This window comes from Eptatretus burgeri, unplaced genomic scaffold, assembly GCF_056783735.1.
Source record: "Eptatretus burgeri isolate ZD-2024b unplaced genomic scaffold, Ebu_testis_v1 Ebu_testis_scaffold_3156, whole genome shotgun sequence".
Taxonomy (NCBI): Eukaryota; Metazoa; Chordata; class Myxini; order Myxiniformes; family Myxinidae; genus Eptatretus; species Eptatretus burgeri.
The window spans coordinates 238,935-251,751 of NW_028225104.1; the positions used below are offsets into that span (position 1 = coordinate 238,935).

Consider the following 12,817-nt stretch of genomic DNA (forward strand, 5'->3'; position numbering starts at 1 on the left):
CCTCTCAACGTGTCAAGGAGCGTCATCTGTCGGTTCGCACACGTCAGATGATGAATGGAGGGACGTCACCTGAATATGAGAACCTTGCATGGTTCACTCGAGGTTCTCAAAGTTCGGCTCCGGCTTACAATAAATAAATAAATTAATATATTACTTAATGGGGCTCTGTTATTTTCTCAGAAGCTGAGACCGGTACTCGGACTTCGCCATTCAGACAGCATCATTGTCCAGAGGAGGTTTCAGGCTTCCGTGCTGCCTGGGAGTCCTACTGAGTGCCCCATTTTATGGTCACCATGGTGACGATTGTGCCAATGGAGGGGAACAAAGCAGTTGTTGTTTCAGAGCAGTTGTTGCTCAAATGAACAAAGCAGTTGTGCCAATGAACAAAGCAGTTGTTGTTGTTTCAAAGCAGAATAAGAAAACGACGAGCAATCGCTCGTTTACACGGTGGTGACACCGAGGCTTTCTATTGGTGGAGAACGAGATATTAACATTTAATCTTTGACCCTAAACTTTTACACCCTATATTTAATTATTATCTCTTGAAGAAGGGGTGAAGGGGCACGTGTGCTCTTCCTGAACCTGAACTTTTCACCTCCATTGCTGCACATGTGAACCTCGTACTTTCCCTTTGAAAATCTGGGGAATATTCCCTTACAGAAATGCACTCTCTCTTGTATAACTGCACTCTCTCTTACGAAACGACACTCTCTCTGACGGAACTAAGCTCACTCTTACAGAACTACACTCGCTCTTACGGAACTACACTCTCTCTTACGGAACTAAACTCTCCATTTCGGAACTAAACTCACTCTTGCAGAACTACACTCACTCTTACAGAACTAAACTCTCTCCTGCGGAACTAAACTCTCTCTTACGGAACTAAACTCACTCTTACAGAACTACACTCGCTCTTACGGAAATAAACTCTCTCTCTTGTGCAACTACACTCGCTCTTACTGAACTACACACTCTCTCTTACGGAACTACACTCGCTCTTACGGAACAACACTCTCTCTCTCTCATGGAACTAAACTCTCTCTTACAGAACTACACTCTCTCCTACGGAACTACACTCTCTCTTGCGGAACTAAACTCTCTCTTACGGAACTAAACTCGCTCTTACGAAACTACACTCACTCTTACGGAACTAAACTCGCTCTTACGGAACTGCACTCTCTCTTACGGAACTAAACTCTCTCTTATGGAACTACACTCTCTCTTACGGAACTAAATTCGCTCTTACAGAACTAAACTCGCTCTTACGGAACTAAACTCTCTCTTACGGAACTAAACTCGCTCTTACGGAACTAAACTCTCTCTTACGGAACTAAACTCTCTCTTACGGAACTACACTCTCTCTTACGGAACTAAACTCGCTCTTACGGAACTAAACTCGCTCTTACGGAACAAAACACTCTCTTACGGAGGGAGAGGGATGGGGTCAGGGTGGGGCACACAGGGAAAACAAGATGGACACAACAGGGACTTTCAGGAAGGAAATCAGGGAATTTGAAGGTAGATCTGGGGCCCCTGCCTCACGTCTTGCTTAGCATAATGCTGTGGAAACAAAAGTTTTCAAGATAATAATTGGTATCTCTTGTGATGAAGCTGAGTGTATAAGCCTCTCACTTCGCCATCGCCAACACATCGGTGATCTCTGTCTTCTGTCTTATTTCTGGTCTTGCACCCTCTACCCTTTCAGTGCTCTGTCCCCTCCAAGTATCTGCACCATGTACGCGTCCACTAACAACTCACTCCTAATGAAACTCCCTTAATCCGAAACCTCTGCTCACCTCCACTCAATTATCCCTCTCTTTTCCTGCCTGTGGAACCACCTTCCACACGCTCTTTCATCTCATTCTTCCCCTCGGGCCGGAGTCCGTGCATCGGAGTAAGGTTGAAGTACGTGCTCGTCTGCTGGTCTTGGGAGGCCACTTAAGGGCCAGTACTGGGGTTGGAACCGGAGGTAAAACTTTCGAACAACTACATTCGCTCAAGAACTGTTAAATGTCCAATTCTGGAGTTTCCGTGCCATCCACGTTTGCTCCCTTCCAGTAAGATTCTTCCTCGTCCACTGCACCTTACATTTCTTGATGTTAAACTTCACCTGCCAATGTTTTACCCAATCTATTAAAGTATTCAGACATTCCTGAATCTAACCACTACCCCCTCTGATGTCGAACTCACTTCCAAGCTTTGTGTCACCTGCAAATTTGGAAAGCCAACTCTTAACCCCACCATCCAAATCGTTGATGTAAATCATGAATAACAAGAGAGAGAATTTCTTTGCAACACACGTCCCCGACCGATATGATATTTATTGATCCAAAGAGGCATAACTCTGAAAAAAGGTAGAACATTACATAATAACATGTAAGACCTTCCTGTACTCAGACCACAACCCAAAGTCTTGATTTAATATCTCCAGGTGGTTTGTGAGACATTTCGGAGTTCACCTGCTGGTTTATTCCGATCTCCTGCTCGATGTTGATAAACCTCCGATATCCCGTCAACACACCTAACAGTGGCTTGATGAGGTCAACATCAGGACTGTGGGCTGGCTTAAACCCAAATGGAATCATAAAACGAGTCCTTGATGTAAGCAGCGTGGGAAGGTGTGTTGTCATGGTGATACAGGTAGGGCGTCACACCAGTAGAACTCCATGATTGCTGGTACTGTCCTCTCATGGGGAATGTCACCACAGGGTTCAGTCGTCATCACTCCTTACATATCCAAGCCATGATGAAGTCTTCACCCTCCATTTCATTGCATTCTCCATGGAGAATCTGATCGTCATTACTCATCATGGATGACGGTAGTACTCCATGTGGAGGGATGACACATGAAAAAAAAAAATCCGCCCATTCAGGTGTGCACACAATGATACACTCATAAGCTCCGAAAGAGTGAACTCAAAAGCATTTAGAAGCGATAACTTTCTTCTCGAGCGTTTTCTGAACGACAAAGACTTAATTTCATCGTTTTTGAGCCCAATGGTGAAGAAGCCCTGAAAAAAATAAATAATTCTCATATCCAGATCCGGACCCGAATCTGCACCAAAATTGAATCAATTCTTCCTCGTCAGATACACAACGTGTCCACCAACTTTCATCTGAATCTCTTCACAACTTTTTGAGATATCGTGCTATGTATGAGTTTCGCCCGATCTCTCAGGTCTGGTCAGGTGTGGGAGCATGCCCCGGAGCAGCGCGTCGCTGCGTCCACTTTCCGCCGCTACTCCAGGGGCCTCCGTCTGGCCAACCCCCAGGCAGATGCCTGGCCCATCTCCAATCCCCATCTCCTTGAGATGCCGATCAACCTGCTGAAACCACGAGGCACGTGGTCGGCCCGTTGGCCTCCTCCACTTCTTGCAGGATCAGCATCAGGAAAATCTCTCTTCACCTGCAAGTGGGGGGGGGAGGGGCGAGATACCATGCTATCTCTCAATGGTGAAGAATCACTGAAAAAAATTCTAGTGTTTGGATCCAGATCTTCACCCAAATCGAATCATTTCGTTCTTCTCTTGTCAACAAAATTTCATCTGGAAATTAAAGATATCCTGCACACACAAACAAACACAAAGGAGTGAAAACATAACCATTTTTACTTTCAGTGGTGGAGAACCTCATGTCTGCCTGGCTAGCTCAGTTGGCAGAGCATGGGACTCTTAATCCCAGGGTCGTGGGTTCGAGCCCCACGTTGGGCAACATTTAGTGTTTGGTGTGTATTTTTGTTTTCTCTGCTTGCAGATAAATTCCGTTTGGTGATCATATTTGAATTTTTTTTCCGCTGAGATCGCGCTCAAACATCAAAAATTGCAACTTTATTCCTCTCAACGTGTCAAGGAGCGTCATCTGTCGGTTGGCTGTGTCGAGGTTTCATTGAACCATCCCTGAACCACGTCCCGCTCAGACCCGGGCAGCCTCCAGCGTCTTGTTCATCAAAGCTCCCTCTCCCAGTCGTGATGTTTTCCAGTCTTGGTGAAAAAAACAAACCAAAAGTGCTTCACAAAATGTATTTCCTTTCGACAATTACACGTACAATACACAAAGCATTGTGAGTGACATGAAAGGTCGATTACGCTTTCAAGAAAAGTGTGGTGGCTCTGAAAAGAGCCGTTGGGTGCTGCACAAGGCGCCGCGGATACGTCGTGCCAGCTGGATGTCCTTGGGCATGATGGTGACACGCTTGGCGTGAATGGCCCACAAATTTGTGTCCTCAAACACACCGACGAGGTAGGCCTCACTCGACTCCTGCAGCGCCATCACTGCAGAGCTCTGGAAACGCAAGTCGGTCATTAAATCCTGTGCGATTTCACGGACTCGACGCTGAAACGGAAGCTTGCGAATGAGCAACTCCGTGGACTTTTGGTGGCCACGGATCTCACGCAGTGCCACAGTTACTGGCCGGTGACGATGCTGTTTTTTCACACCACCAGTGGCTGCCGTGCTTTTACTTGCCATCTTGGTCGCCAACTGTTTCCGGCCAGGATGCTCAACCTTTCCCCCGTCGATTTACGGGCAGTCTGCTTCGTACGGCCCATCGTTGACACCAACACTAAAATAATCCAAAACTAACTGCAACAAATAGCAGCAAACAAGATAACATGCACAATGTGCGATTTTATTTCCGGCGGGAGACGCTTCAGTCGGTTGCTATTGGCTGCCACTTGATTCACGTTTGCGATTGGTTGCCTCAAAACCTTTCCCATCGCGGAAGAATTCAGCACCACCTTCCGCTTCTTTCATTGGTCGAAACTTCAATCACCCCTCTCCATTGGCTCAAAGCCGAGGCCGATGTGATCCGCTCCATGAGGGGAAGCTCCGTCCGCCCTCCCTTGCTCGTTCTTCCCACCATTGTCTATCCTGAGCTTGTTTGGGCCTTGAGAGCAATGTGGAAACCGAAAGGATGAAGTGCGCATGCGCGAAGGGAGGTGAAGAGTGAAAGGTCACGAAGAGCTTTCCTCGCCCCTCCCCATTCACCACCCTTCGAGCCCCGCCCACACCCTTCCCAGGCCAATCACATCCATCACGGAATGTTGGTGTGAAAGTGCAAAGGTTATTCATGTTCAGCGATGGACCAATAGGAAGCCTCGGCGCCACTGTCACGTCGACGTGTGATGTTCATCGCTTGGCTTATTCTGTTCTGAATTCAAACCATCATCATGTCTCATTGTGGTAAAGCCGTTTATCTTTTATGCATTCGAAAGCACCATAAGTAAATAATATCTGTTCCCTACCAAGGAAGTTCAACACAGGAGAAAGACATGAGGCCCGGGGGGTAGTGCACGGTGCATGTTGGATTTCTCACCGAAGAACCACCTTCACCCACTCCAGTCCATCTTCACCGTTTAAAGTTTAAACAGTCACGCACAAAGGACGTGTCTTCGTTTGAACAAGTCTTCGTTAAGATATGGATAGATTTGTGTTTCTGTCATCTTTAACTGCAATGTCACCTTACATTGTGTCGTCAAGCCGACAGGAATTTGTATCTACATTTGTTTTATTGAAGAAATCGACGTCATGACATACAAGGGGTGGGGGTGGCACATAGTTAGTCGCCGTCTTGTTATGTTTGGTAATCGGTGAAGTATCATCAACAACATATAGTAATCGACTTTTATTTGACCTCGCGATCATTCACGGTATTCATTCCTGTTATTTTTTTATATTCTCTGGTCATCGGCTGCCCAAGTATCAACATCATTTGGTAATCAGCTTTCATTCAACACCGGGGTCATTCATGGTATTCAACTTGTTATTTAATCATCCATGGTATTCAGCTTCTTATTTAGTCATTCATGGTATTCAGCTTGTTATTTAGTCATTCATGGTATTCAGCTTGTTATTTAGTCATTCATGGTATTCAGCTTGTTCTTTAGTCATTCATGGTATTCAGCTTGTTATTTAGTCATTCATGGTATTCAGCTTGTTATTTAGTCATTCATGGTATTCAGCTTGTTATTTAGTCATTCATGGTATTCAGCTTGTTATTTAGTCATTCATGGTATTCAGCTTGTTATTTAGTCATTCATGGTATTCAGCTTGTTATTTAGTCATTCATGGTATTCAGCTTGTTATTTAGTCATTCATGGTATTCAGCTTGTTATTTAGTCATTCATGGTATTCAGCTTGTTATTTAGTCATTCATGGTCTTCAGCTTGTTATTTAGTCATTCATGGTATTCAGCTTGTTATTTAGTCATTCATGGTATTCAACTTGTTATTTAGTCATTCATGGTATTCAACTTGTTATTTAGTCATTCATGGTATTCAGCTTGTTATTTAGTCATTCATGGTATTCAGCTTGTTATTTAGTCATTCATGGTATTCAGCTTGTTATTTAGTCATTCATGGTATTCAGCTTGTTATTTAGTCATTCATGGTATTCAGCTTGTTATTTAGTCATTCATGGTATTCAGCTTGTTATTTAGTCATTCATGGTATTCAGCTTGTTATTTAGCCATTCATGGTATTCAGCTTGTGATTTAGTCATTCATGGTATTCAGGTTGTTATTTAGTCATTCATGGTATTCAGCTTCTTATTTAGTCATTCATGGTATTCAGCTTGTTATTTAGTCATTCATGGTATTCAGCTTGTTATTTAGTCATTCATGGTATTCAGCTTGTTATTTAGTCATTCATGGTATTCAGCTTGTTATTTAGTCATTCATGGTATTCAGCTTGTTATTTAGTCATTCATGGTATTCAGCTTGTTATTTAGTCATTCATGGTATTCAGCTTGTTCTTTAGTCATTCATGGTATTCAGCTTGCTATTTAGCCATTCATGGTATTCAGCTTGTGATTTAGTCATTCATGGTATTCAGCTTGTTATTTAGTCATTCATGGTATTCAGCTTGTTATTTAGTCATTCATGGTATTCAGCTTGTTATTATAATGGGGAAAGATAAATAAATATACCTTTGTGATCATAGCGAAAGGTAAATAAACCTGGGCGACAACAGCAAAATGTTGTGTTTGAACCTCAAAGAAATGACATTTCAAAGAGACAACAATGGAGGGTTTAAGGAGGTTTAAATCGGTTGGCCGGACAAAACGAGCAATTTTACTTTTCTTGAGATCCGAAATGGCATCAAAACATCCGACGACTACCTTATACCTTTGAAGCGTGTTTCTAACTTCGTCGATGTGTGCGCTCGTTGTTTATTTGCCAAAGTTCCTCAGTTCAGGTTGTGTTCAGAATGAAATCGTCGTCAATAACTGTATAATTTAAACCTCATTTGACAAGATTATGTGTTTACTCGAGTGAAAGCGAAATGACCGCAAGAGCGAGTGCAGTCACAGATTTATCAAAGCGAAAGGACGTGGTCCGCATGCCCGGCCACAGTTGAAAGGGGAAGGTGCTCGAAGAGAACGCACACCTGTGTGTGCCCACACACACCCTTTCTTGCAGAGAAAATCATTAAATGTGGGATACAAAGGGTAAAGGTCAAAGAGCAAATCTAACTTCGGGAGCGTTAAAGTGGTGCCCGGAACAATGTTACACTCTCTGTGTGTCAGGATTTCTGGTCTTACTTTCTGTCTAACTCAAACTGTAACTACCGGGCCAGCTTTAATATCTCTTTCTTGTAAATAAACATCCCACACTGTTCTTACTCACTCATTTTCACTCACTTTGCATTCTCTATTTTATTTCTCTTTATTTAAGGCCTGGCCTCGATGAGGACGATTCCAAAGTGATGCAATTCATACTGATGAAACGGTATGAATCGTAATTAACACTCCACTGCACGTCTGCCTTCCCTTCCTCTCAAAGCACACTGTGTTCCCTTCTCACACCCCTGCTCGCTCCCCATCCCTCCCCTCTCCTTTCCTCTCCACCTCTTCACTCTCCCCGCCCTTCTCTCCTTCTTCCCCCCACTTCTTCTCCCTTCCACCTTTCGCATTACTGTCAGCGAAACGACAGGTAGTATTTGCTCGTGTTTAATACAATGAAAGGTATTGATAAAATAAGTGCAGAAGAATTTAATTATTCAACAGAGTGGACAGTGATAGGACCAGGGGCCTGAGAGTAAAGAAGAGGAGAGTGAAGACAGGAGCAAGCTTGGTAGGGAAGACGAGAGTTCAGACGGAAGTTAGGAAGTGTTCTTTTACTCAGAGAGTAGTTAATGCATGGAATGGTCTCCCTGGAAAGGTGGAGGCAGCAGAAACAGAAGACAAGCCAGAAGGCGACATGGGTGCTCACTATATAATTGCATACGAGTCATTCAGTTTTTGAAGGATCGGGCTGAATATTTTTGACAAAGAGGTTGATTATAGTGCGCTTAAAAGCGCGGAAGCCGATTTTTGATTTTCGAAAAAAAAAATACAAAAATATTTTTCGGGTTTGTTCAAAAACTTCAAAGTCCCATTGCAAGGCAACGGTGATGTCCAAAGCAACGGTGCTCAAAAGCATACAACGACATCCTGGTGTGAACCTACCAGTCAGGTTTCATCAAAATCAGTTTACTCCTCTGGCCTCCAGAGCTGTCCATTACATACATACAGACAGACGGAAACCCTGAGAATAACGGTAGTCCAGCGACCACCCAATATAATCTATCTATAATTACAGCAATCTCTGTGTGTGTGTCTGTGTGTGTGTGACCGCTGTTTCTCGACAACCACTGGTCCGATCTAATTGAAACTTGCCAGGTATATTGCTGGGGACCTGAGGATGTGCCTTTTCAAGGTTTGATATTAATCGGACAAGTGCTTCCCAAGTTATGGCCATTTATTTGCCAAACCAATGGCAAGACACGTTGTTGCGTGGGCGTGGCCGATGGGGAAGGGAAGCACAGCCACGTTCCCCATTACGGGTTACAACGTGCGGGCTTCGTACGGGAGAGTGATGACTTCGTGTATTCTAATAATTTCTCGATTTCTTATGCGCATTTATAGATAAACACAATGGCCCAAGTTATGATCGTTTTCATATTAGACGGTGTATAAATTTCGGGAACATCAGAGTGCTGGTATGCTCCGAACCAGGAAGTAATTTTTTTCTCTCTCTTCGCTTTTCGTTTTTCCTTGCCACGACATTGCGAAAAGGTAAATACGTTGGCGCTAATTGAATAATTGGGTATTATAAATAAATTGCGAATAATATCGAACTTCCGGGTCACGCACGTACGGGCACGTGAGAGCGAAGAAACGGCCTGTGGTTTATTTATTTATTATTATTATTATTTTTTTATTATTATTATTTGTTTTAACGGGCACGTACTAGTAAGTTTAAATTGGAACAAGTCTGAAGACGACGATGGTTCACGAGCGGTATTTGACGATGTAGATTGTTTCAGAAGTCAAGGATGAGACAATGTGATAATGTTTGACCAAGTTATAAAAATGATCAACATGATGTGGTCTGAGTGACAGGTTATTCACTGCAGAATGTCGAAAACCCGGTTTCGTTCAACAACTTTCAAAATTTGACCTTTGCGACCGATATCCATCCATTGGGACCATACTCTGTGCAGAGCGTTGGTGCTGCTTACGCAGTCTCCTTGGCTATTGGACACAATCCTGGACGGGTCGCCACTCCGACACAGTATACCAGCATGCTGGCACTCATTTTGCCGACCTCGGAAGGATGACAGGTTGCGTTAACCCCACCTGGTATTAATTCAACAGCTGAGTGGGGTTTGAACTCAGGACCCTCAGATCCCAAGCCCGCCCCCCAAACCATTGAGCCAACACCAGGCATGACCGATATGATATGATATTACGGAACTAAACTCGCTCTTACGGAACTGCACTCTCTCTTACGGAACTAAACTCTCTCTTACGGAACTAAATTCGCTTTTACGGAACTAAACTCTCTCTTACGGAACTACACTTTCTCTTATGGAACTAAACTCGCTCTTCCGGAGCTACACTCTCTCTTACGGAACTAAACTCGCTCTTACAGAACTAAATTCGCTCTTATGGAACTACACTCTCTCTTACGGAACTAAATTCGCTCTTACGGAACTAAACTCTCTGTTACGGAACTAAACTCTCTCTTCTGGAACTACACTCTCTTACGGAACTGCACACTCTCTCTTACGGAACTACACTTTCTTTTATGGAACTAAACTCGCTCTTCCGGAACTACACTCACTCTTACGGAACTACACTCTCTCTTACGGAACTAAACTCGCTCTTACGGAACTAAACTCGCTCTTACGGAACTAAACACTCTCTTACGGAGGGAGAGGGATGGGGTCGGGGTGGGGCACACAGGGAAAACAAGATGGACACAACAGGGACTTTCAGGAAGGAAATCAGGGAATTTGAAGGTAGATCTGGGGCCCCTGCCTCACGTCTTGCTTAGCATAATGCTGTGGAAACAAAAGTTTTCAAGATAATAATTGGTATCTCTTGTGATGAAGCTGAGTGTATAAGCCTCTCACTTCGCCATCGCCAACACATCGGTGATCTCTGTCTTCTGTCTTATTTCTGGTCTTGCACCCTCTACCCTTTCAGTGCTCTGTCCCCTCCAAGTATCTGCACCATGTACGCGTCCACTAACAACTCACTCCTAATGAAACTCCCTTAATCCGAAACCTCTGCTCACCTCCACTCAATTATCCCTCTCTTTTCCTGCCTGTGGAACCACCTTCCACACGCTCTTTCATCTCATTCTTCCCCTCGGGCCGGAGTCCGTGCATCGGAGTAAGGTTGAAGTACGTGCTCATCTGCTGGTCTTGGGAGGCCACTTAAGGGCCAGTACTGGGGTTGGAACCGGAGGTAAAACTTTCGAACAACTACATTCGCTCAAGAACTGTTAAATGTCCAATTCTGGAGTTTCCGTGCCATCCACGATTGCTCCCTTCCAGTAAGATTCTTCCTCGTCCACTGCACCTTACATTTCTTGATGTTAAACTTCACCTGCCAATGTTTTACCCAATCTATTAAAGTATTCAGACATTCCTGAATCTAACCACTACACCCTCTGATGTCGAACTCACTTCCAAGCTTTGTGTCACCTGCAAATTTGGAAAGCCAACTCTTAACCCCACCATCCAAATCGTTGATGTAAATCATGAATAACAAGAGAGAGAATTTCTTTGCAACACACGTCCCCGACCGATATGATATTTATTGATCCAAAGAGGCATAACTCTGAAAAAAGGTAGAACATTACATAATAACATGTAAGACCTTCCTGTACTCAGACCACAACCCAAAGCCTTGATTTAATATCTCCTGGTGGTTTGTGAGACATTTCGGAGTTCACCTGCTGGTTTATTCCGATCTCCTGCTCGATGTTGATAAACCTCCAATATCCCGTCAACACACCTAACAGTGGCTTGATGAGGTCAACATTAGGACTGTGGGCTGGCTTAAACCCAAATGGAATCATAAAACGAGTCCTTGATGTAAGCAGCGTGGGAAGGTGTGTTGTCATGGTGATACAGGTAGGGCGTCACACCAGTGGAACTCCATGATTGCTGGTACTGTCCTCTCATGGGGAATGTCACCACAGGGTTCAGTCGTCATCACTCCTTACATATCCAAGCCATGATGAAGTCTTCACCCTCCATTTCATTGCATTCTCCATGGAGAATCTGATCGTCATTACTCATCATGGATGACGATAGTACTCCATGTGGAGGGATGACACATGAAAAAAAAATCCGCCCATTCAGGTGTGCACATAATGATACACTCATAAGCTCCGAAAGAGTGAAATCAAAAGCATTTAGAAGCGATAACTTTCTTCTCGAGCGTTTTCTGAACGACAAAGACTTAATTTCATCGTTTTTGAGCCCAATGGTGAAGAAGCACTGAAAAAAATAAATAATTCTCATATCCAGATCCGGACCCGAATATGCACCAAAATTGAATCAATTCTTCCTCGTCAGATACACAACGTGTCCACCAACTTTCATCTGAATCTCTTCACAACTTTTTGAGATATCGTGCTATGTATGAGTTTCGCCCGATCTCTCAGGTCTGGTCAGGTGTGGGAGCATGCCCCGGAGCAGCGCGTCGCTGCGTCCACTTTCCGCCGCTACTCCAGGGGCCTCCGTCTGGCCAACCCCCAGGCAGATGCCTGGCCCATCTCCAATCCCCATCTCCTTGAGATGCCGATCAACCTGCTGAAACCACGAGGTACGTGGTCGGCCGGTTGGCCTCCTCCACTCCTTGCAGGATCAGCGTCAGGAAAATCTCTCTTCACCTGCAAGTGGGGGGGGGGGGTTGGGCGAGATACCATGCTATCTCTCAATGGTGAAGAATCACTGAAAAAAATTCTAGTGTTCGGATCCAGATCTTCACCCAAATCGAATCATTTCGTTCTTGTCACACACCCTTGTCTTGTCAACAAAATTTCATCTGGAAATTAAAGATATCCTGCACACACAAACAAACAGAAAGGAGTGAAAATATAACCTTCTTCAGTGTCAGTGGTGGAAAACCTCATCATGAAAACCCTTAATCCCAGGGTCGTGGGTTCGAGCCCCACGTTGGGCAACATTTAGTGTTTGGTGTGTATTTTTGTTTTCTCTGCTTGCAGATAAATTCCGTTTGGTAATCATATTTGAATTTTTTTTCCACTGAGATCGCGCTCAAACATCAAAAATTGCAACTTTATTCCTCTCAACGTGTCAAGGAGCGTCATCTGTCGGTTGGCTGTGTCGAGGTTTCATTGAACCATCCCTGAACCACGTCCCGCTCAGACCCGGGCAGCCTCCAGCGTCTTGTTCATCAAAGCTCCCTCTCCCAGTCGTGATGTTTTCCAGTCTTGGTGAAAAAACAAACCAAAAGTGCTTCACAAAATGTATTTCCTTTCGACAATTACACGTACAATCCACAAAGCATTGTGAGT

General features: G+C 44.2%; 1 non-coding gene and 1 pseudogene across 1 annotated transcript; one reads left to right on the forward strand and one right to left on the reverse strand.

Moving 5' to 3' along the window:
* The first annotated feature begins 3,637 nt into the window (after positions 1-3,637).
* On the forward strand, positions 3,638-3,710 carry TRNAK-CUU (transfer RNA lysine (anticodon CUU)). The gene has a single exon. It is a non-coding gene; the product is annotated as a tRNA-Lys (tRNA).
* A 302-nt stretch (positions 3,711-4,012) lies between these two features.
* Positions 4,013-4,922, reverse strand: LOC147006683 (histone H3-like; annotated as a pseudogene).
* Between the last annotated feature and the right edge of the window lie 7,895 nt (positions 4,923-12,817).